This window comes from Lynx canadensis, chromosome E1 (genome assembly GCF_007474595.2).
Source record: "Lynx canadensis isolate LIC74 chromosome E1, mLynCan4.pri.v2, whole genome shotgun sequence".
Lineage (NCBI taxonomy): Eukaryota > Metazoa > Chordata > Mammalia > Carnivora > Felidae > Lynx > Lynx canadensis.
Genome location: NC_044316.2, coordinates 4,077,019 through 4,085,683, shown reverse-complemented (window position 1 = coordinate 4,085,683; position 8,665 = coordinate 4,077,019).

Genomic DNA, 8,665 nt, shown 5'->3' with positions numbered 1-8,665 from the left:
AACCCACATAACCCTAAATGCATCGCTTAGTGAATTTTCAGACAATGAACATAACCTGTACCCACCACCCACATCAAGAAACAGGGGCGCCTGGGTTGGGGGGGCGGGGGTGCTCAGTCTGTTAAGCGTCCAACTTTGGCTCAGGTCTTGGTCTCGTGGTTTGTGAGTTCGAGCCCCACATCAAGCTCTCTGCTCTCAGCACAGAGCCCGCTTCAGATCCTCTGTCCCCCTTTCTCTGTGCCCCTCCACCCCATTCTCTCTCTCTCTCTCATCCTCAAAATGAATAAATAAATAAAAACATTTAAAAAAAGGGAAAAGAGCCAAGGTGTCTCAGTTTCATATAGCTTTGCTCTAAGACAGACCCCGGTGGATTTTAATTCCTCGGTATATTGAAATGATCTATTTATATACCTGTTTCCCTCTTACAGATTGTAAATTACTTCTCTAGGGCAAGGACTGTTCTCTGCATTCCCCGACATCTAAGACCATGGTGCACAAGTAGAAAATCCTCAGACACACAGACATATTTGTATATATGTGTGTATGTGATGTGTGCATTGAGAGAATATCAATGAATATATATGTAATATATACATATATAAATATATATACATATATTATATATATATATATATATATATATATATATATATATATATATATACCTCAGCTCCCCCCACCTTGACCTTGGGTGAGTCACTTGTCTGTCTGTGCCTCAGTTTTCTTATCTGTAAAATGAGAGAATAGCCCCCCTTTTTCGGGGGTTGTGAGGACTAAGTGGGTTAATGTGTGTGAAGATCTTAGAATAATACTTGGCATTTAGCGAGCAAAACAGAAGGATTAACTGCTAAGATCTGCCATGTGCAAAGCACTGTGTCGGGTCCTCTGGGTATTTAAGGAAACCAGATGGAGTCTGAGCCCCTGCCAGCGAGGTGGGGAAACAAGAGTGAAATCTCAGTGGCCGCGCCGGGGAGAAAGCCAGGATCCAATGAATGCCAATCCACCAACCATTTTTAGCCTGGACACCATCCACCCTGAGTTAACCATTCAGTGACTTTCCTCAGGTGTCTACAATGCTCCAGGCACGACACCATTCCTCCTAGAAGTAAGGACTCAACCTTTGCCCTTTTCTGGTATGAGCTGAATGCCCGTTTGGGGTCCGTTGATACAGAACTGGTCCATGTCTACAGTCTACTTACTTCAACAACAGATGAGTCAGTCTCCAAGCTGCTGGCATTCAGTTGTTCTGACTAAGGAATCCATCACAAGAAGCAGCCAGCAGGGGCTCCCGATGGCCTCCTCCAACCAGGCTCGGAGGACTGGAGGGCAAAGGGTCCATGTCTCCTCTTACGAGGTAGGTGGCAAAAAAAAAAAAAAAAAAAAAGATGGCGGCTGACTCAAAATATTCTGAGTCTACATAACAGCACGTTTTTGAAGGTGGTAGTATTGGGGTCTCCATTTCCAGAAGATGGCCATGAGATTCAGGTTTAACTGTATGCCTGAGACTGTACAAAAAGTCAGGAGCGGAATGGAGATTCAGACTCAGGGCTGGAAGGCTCCTGGGGGCAGAGTGGGAGACAAATCCTCTCCTCTCCTTCCTCCCTAGGTGAGACTGTCCAAGGGCAGGGCCCTGGGCACCTTGTGGGAGGAGTCAAGGGGTTGAAAACGCCAGGAGGAAGCCATTGAGGGAGCCCTTCTCTCTGATCCAGAGATGGGTCAGGGAAATTTGAAGCTACACTCAATTCAAAACATGGCTTCTGCTTGGGACAAAGGATACTGAAGAGACTCCAGGTAAGAAGACAGGCGGGGGGCTTGCTCTGCGTTATACTGCGGCTTTCATGCCCCGGGTTTCCCGGAATGCCCCCCAATCCCACAGATGCATTCACACTGCTTAGTCTTAGTTCTCAATTCTTGGACTAGAAAATACCTTTATTTCAGGGTCAGGCCAATCTTTAGGCTTCTCTCCTAAAGTAGGGCTATAAAGTAGACTGGGATTTGGAGCAAGAATCTCTTTGTAGACTAAGCAACATGCTTTGGGTTGGAATATCCCTTGTCTATGGCAGTCAAGCCATAAACAGAAAAAGGAACCCCCCCCTACCCTTAGTGGATGTGAGTTTTCACTGTTCCCCCTGAGAGCTGCATCTGAGCCCAAACATGGGTCCATGCCAGAGATCCTGCCGCCCTGTCCTGCTTTTCTGCATCTCCAGGGCCATGGGGAAAAGTGGAAGCTGCCTAACATTATTCAACCAAGCTCCAAGGGCCGGTGTCCCTGAGCATCTCTCAGACATAGCAAGGCTCTCATCCAAATATCAAGGTATGCAGAAGACCATGTTTTCAAAGCGTCAGGTGCAGGGAGCTTGGATGGATCGTGAGCCACCTTGCAGGGCTGGCTTGTTACGGAACCATGGACAGTAAGACTGAAGGAGAACTGAACTCATGATAATCTTCACACAGGAGTTCCTGTCAATGTCTCCACTGGCTCCACATGACTAAAGTCAAGGTCACCACTCAGACCTTATCTCACTTGACCAATCAGCAGTATCAGATGCAGGCGGTCACCTCCTGCTTCAAATACTGTCTTCACCAGGTTCCTGGACACTGCTCTCTTACGTCTCCCCCACCACACTGGCCACATCTATTCAGTCTCCTTTGATGACACTACTTCAAGTCCCCAGTCTCTGGATGATGGGAGTACCAAAGAGCATAGCCCTCCAATATCCCCCCTGTCTACACTCAAGTCTTAGGAGAGCTTGCATGTCATTGCATGTCTAGAAATACCACCTACCTGTGATAACTCCCAAATGTATAACCTGAGCCTAGACCTCTCTCAGCTGGACATACCTCCAGAATGGCTTACCCCACTTCCCACTCAACACCTCCACTTAGATTTAACTGGGTTGCAAAATTAACATAGAACGCAACGTGGAATTCACCCATACCCCCAATCTCTGCCTCCTGCAGTCTTCCCCATCTCAAAAGAAAAAAAAAAGAAAATAAATAAAGAAGGAAGGAAGGAAGGAAGGAAGGGAGGAAGGAAGGAGGAAGAATAGATGGGAGGGAGGGAGGGAGGGAGGAAGGGAAAAAGGGAGGGAGGGAAGGAGGAAGGAAGGAAGGAAAGAAGGAAGGAAGGAAAGATAGGAGGGAAGGAAGGAGGGAGGGAGGGAGGGAGGGAGGGAGGAAGGAAGGAAGGAAAGAAGGAGGAAGGGAGGGAGAGAAGGAGGAAGGAAGGGAGGAAAGATGGGAGGGAGGGAGGGAAGGAGGGAGGGGGGGAGGGAGGAAGGAAGGAAAGATGGGAGGGAGGGAAGGAGGGAGGGAGGAAGGAAGGAAGAAAGGAAAGATGGGAGGGAGGGAAGGAGGATGGAAGGAAGGAAGGAAAGAAGGAAGGAAGGAAGGAAGGAAGGAAGGAAGGAAGGAAGGAAGGAAGAAAGGAAAGATGGGAGGGAGGGAAGGAGGAAGGAAGGAAGGAAGGAAGGAAGGAAGGAAGGAAGGAAGGAAGGAAGGAAAGTGAAGAGTAACTCTATCCTATTAGTCATTCAAGTCAAAATGTCAAAATCTGGGAGTAATCTTGACTCTTCTCTTTCCTTTGTTCCCCTCCGTCCAACCCATGAGCAAATCCTGTCTGCTCTACCTTCAAATCTGTCTGAATCCAGGCACTTCTCACCACCTTGACTTCTACCCAATGAAGCCAAGCCAAGGCCACCATTACTGCTTCCCTGGGTTACTGTCACAAAAGTCTCCAGCTGCCTTTCCACTTCCATCCTTGTACCCACACAACCTAGTCCCAGTACAACAGGTGTACGTGAAAGTCAAATCACATCTTTTCTCTCCTCTGGACACTCCAAGGATTACCATCTCATTTACAGCAAAAGCCAAACATTGAACCATGTCCTACAAGATATGTAGGCCCTCCAACAGACACATGAAAAGATGCTCAGCATCACTCATCATCAGGGAAATGCAAATCAAAACCACAATGGAAAAGGAACCCTTGTGCTCTGTTGATGGGAATGTAACTTGGTACAGCCACTCTGGAAAACATTATGTAGGGCCTCAAAACATTAAAAATAGAAATACCGGGGCACCTGGATGGCTCAGTTGGTTAAGCACTGACTTCAGCTCAGGTCATGATCTCACAGTTCAAACCCCCACGTCGAGCTCTGTGTGGAGGGCTCAGAGCCTGGGTCTCCCCCTCTCTCTCTGCCCCTCCCCCACTTGTGCTCTGTTTCTGTCTCTTAAAAATAAATAAGAGTTAAAAAATAATAAAAAAATAAAAACTAAAAATAGAAATACCGTATGATCCAGTAATTTCACTACTGGGTATTTACCCAAAGAAAACAAAAACACTATCTTGAAAAGATATATATAGCCCTATACTTACTGCAGCATTTACAACAGCCACGCTACAGAAGCATTCCAAGTGTCCATCAATACATAAATGGATAAAGAAGATATATGTATGCAATGGAGTATTATTCAGCCATTAAAAATGACATCTTGCCATTTGTGACAACATGGACATATCTTGAGGGTATTAAGCTAAGTAAACTAAGTCAGAGAAAAACAAATACTGCATGAAAACCCAAAATAAACAAACAAAAACTAGACGCTTAAATACAGAGAACTGGTGGTTTCCAGAGGGGTGTGGTTGGGGGATGGGTGAAATAGAGAAAAGAGACTAAGAGGTACAAATTTCTGGTTATAAAATAAATAAATCATAAAGATGAAAAGCACAGAATAGAGAATAAAGTCAATAATATTGTAATAACATCATACAGGACAGATGATGACCACACTTATCAAGGTGAGCATTGAAAATGTATAGAATTTTCAAATCAGTATGTTGCACACCTGAAATTACTATAAGGTTACATGTTAATTATGCTTCAATAAAAAACTGGGGTGCCTGGGTGGCTCAGTCAGTTGAGTGTCTGACTCTTGATTTCAGCCCAGGGTCATGATCCCAGAGTTGTGGGATCGAGCCCCACATTGGGTTTGGAGCTGAGTGTGGAGCCTTCTTAATATTCCAAGCACATTCTGCCTCAGGGCTTTTGCACTTTGCTGGTCCCTTTGCCTAGAACATCTGTCCGGCACAGATCCCCATCACTTCCTCAGGCATCCGTCAGCTCCTCATCGTCTTTTTACCAACACTCTCTGATCACCCATGAAATCAGAGGGACTCATTCTCAGTTTGCCTCTTCCCCTCTCCTGTGATAGATGCTGTGATGTGTCACTCAGGTTCCTCTTCACTGATGGATTTGTTGCCCCAGCTGTTGGTAGTGCAGTCAGCGGACAGCCAGCTCTCAGCGCCTTCAGGGATCACCTCAGTTAGAGAGAACTGACCTTTGGCCCAAGCAGGTAGAGAAGGCACTAGTACATTGCATTAAAACTCCGTGATACCCACCTGTGCTCATTGATGGCCTTTGCTTTCCATTGAAGGAAAATGGTAGGTAGGGATGGTTTACAGACGAGTCTGTCTGATACACTGGCATCAGCTAGAGGCAGATGATCCCGTTCAAGAGTGGCTCTGACACACGGTAGAGAAGGAAGAACTTCTGTGCACAGAACTCGAGCAGTACCTATTGTCCACTTCCTTTGGGTGGGAAGATGGCCTGAGTTACAGATCTACACAGTCATATTGGTAGTTGGGTTGGCCAGCAGGTTGGAGACTATGGAAAAAGAATTGGTGACAAGGAAATTTGGGGAAGAGATGTGTGGACATTCGCCTGGTAATGACACCTGAGTATGAATGAGTATGAAGGTATTTGGTCCTGTGAGCATGTCCTCAAGAGACTAATCATTGTGCAGGGGCTGTTGTTAATCAGGTGGGCAAGATACCCTTGCTGTTTCTGTTGGTCTGCTTCTCTTCCCAGCCAGCCCCATGCTTGTTCAAATACACCATGGTGTCAGAGACTGGAAAGATGGCCATCAAGGTATTTCTTCCTGCTTTGGCCCATTTTCACAGACAGTAGCAGCTACTTTCCATGGCTATAGAATATGCTAGATGCAACCCCCCCACCCCGACCCTGACCCCAAGTTCTACCTCCTCTCATTGGTCTGCAGTAACTCTTTTTCTATCCCTTGTCTGAAGGGGTGCTAACAGCTTTTCACTGTTGCTGGTCTCTGGGTGCCTCAGTGGCCCTGGTGTACGTATCCTTAATCCTTTCACAGCCCTGCAAATGACCCTCCCATTAAAGCCTCTTGAACCATCCAGGGAGATTTTGTCTCCTGCCTGGACACCCAGGGATTCCCTGGGTTTTGTTTTCCTCTTAGAGGACTTACCACCTTCTGACATACTACAGGATTACTTCCTTGTGGATTCACTGTCCGCTTCCCAACACGAGGTGGTCAGAAAGCTCCGTGAGGGTGAGTACTCTCTCTCTGTCATTCAGCGCTGTGTTCCTCACACATAGATCTCTCCTTGGCTCATGATAGCTGAGCAATAAATAATGGTTGAGAAATAAATGACAGAATCAATGAATGACATTTCTGGACATTCTGGAAACATTAAGCTCCACATCTGAGGATGTTTGCTAGTCTTTAGGTGGATGGTTGGTCAATGATCACTGTTTACAGCAGCGTAGAAACTATGCCTGGAACATCCTTACGATGGCTTGGAAGAGGCAGATAATTCTGCTAGCGCACCTGATCGTGGATAACCACCGTCATCCACATCTACTTAAACAGAAAGACTGCCATGAACTATTACAGGAGACCCAGATAGCTACCCTTTCATAAAGGACCTTGTACTGCTGTGAGGCTTGCCATCAAATACAGGTGTGAATTGTCCAACCACAGCAGTGGCCACACTTGAACAAGGGAACTGAAGAACTTGTATGTTGACTAAGCCAACCTTGGCAGGTAGACATTATACCACTCAGTATTTTCAGCCTCCCAACGTAGGCAGGTCCTCTAAAAGAATGCTCATTAGAAATGTCCTCGTTCTTAATTTCAAAGAACAGTTCTATTAAAAAAAAAAACACACCGCCATCCCAAGTGGCACTCTCAGGGGAACGAAGTAAAAATGCGAGGTATATTCACACACCGAATGAGTAATCTCCAACTTCACACAACAATATGGATAAATCTTCAGCAAAACAGTAACAACTTTGTGAATCTATTTTTTTTCATAACATTTATTTATTTTTGAGAGACAGAGCATGAGCAGGGGAGGGGCAGAGAGAGAGGGAGACGCAGAATCCCAAGCAGGCTCCAGGCTCCGAGCTGTCAGCACAGAGACCGACGTGGGGCTCGAACTCACGAACCGCAAAATCCTGACCTGAGCTGAAGTCGGACACTTAACCGACTGAGCTACCCAGGTGCCCCAAGATGGCCACCTTTAAAGGCATTTATTAAATAAACTTTTTTATAACAATAAAATTATATAAATATTATAAAAATATATTTATATTTATACTTATAAATATAAAATAATAAAATATTAATAAATCTATTTTTTTAAGTTTATTTATTTATTTTGAGAGAGAGAGAGAGAAAATGAGCATGGGAGGGGCAGAGAGAGAGGAGAGAGAAGATCCCAAGCAGGCTTCACACTGTCAGCACAGAGCCCGACCGGGCACTTGAACTCATGAACCGTGAGATTGTGACCTGAGCCGAAACCAAGAGTCAGATGCTTAACCCCACTGAGCTAACCAGGTGCCCTTAGGGCATCATTATGACTGGTCTTCTGGTTTCTGGAGGTTTGAATGCTTGAACTGGTTCTTAGCTTTTGATGTGTCTTCATTTCTAATCCTATCATGTTCCCTTATGTAATTAAGATATTTCACATTTGGGATAAATTCTTACTATTCTTTTTTTAAGACTTCATTTATTCTTTTTTATAAATTTGTTTATTTATTTTTGAGAGGGAGAGGGGGACAGAGTGCAAGCAGGGGAGGGGCAGGGAGAGAGGGAGACACAGAATCCCAAGCAGGCTCCAGGCTCCAAGCTGTCAGCCCAGAGGCCGACGCGGGCCTGGAACCCATGAACCGCGAGATCATGACCTGATCAAGCCTGATCTAGTCAGACGCTTAACCAACTGAGCCACCCAGGCACCCCCAAGACTTTATTTTTAAGTAATCTCTACACCCAACACGGGGCTTGAATCCACAACCTTGAGATCGAGAGTCATGCACTCCATTGACTGAACCAGCCAGGCACCACAAATTCTTAGCGCTCTTAATCATTCCGGAGGATAATAGTTATCTTCTTAGACATAGTATCTTAGTCCGTCTCCCAAGAGGCACGCAAGATGACTATGTTACGCCCACTTTATAGATAAGGAAGCTAAGGCCCAGGGAGGTGAAAGAGCTTGACTAGGAAGAAACACCCCCACACTCTGTTCAGGTCACACCTACCAGGGGTTCATTCTGCAACAGGCTCCATTCTTCTTAACGGTTCTTCTATGCTTTTCATCACCTGATCCAAGGGTTACAGGAACAGAGCACAGGGATGTTTGCCTGAAAATCCCAGGTCCCAATCCCTAATGCCCAGCTCCGAACAGCAGAGGAAACCCGTAACGGTCAGGCAAGCCAGAGAGCTTTAAAAGCCCTGGCAAGAGCTCTGAAATCAGACCCGGCCAGCATGTGTCCCTGAATATCAGAATAGACACTATATTTACCCTGAAAAGCCCTTCAGTGTGCTGAGAGCTATAAATAGTCATTAGGGC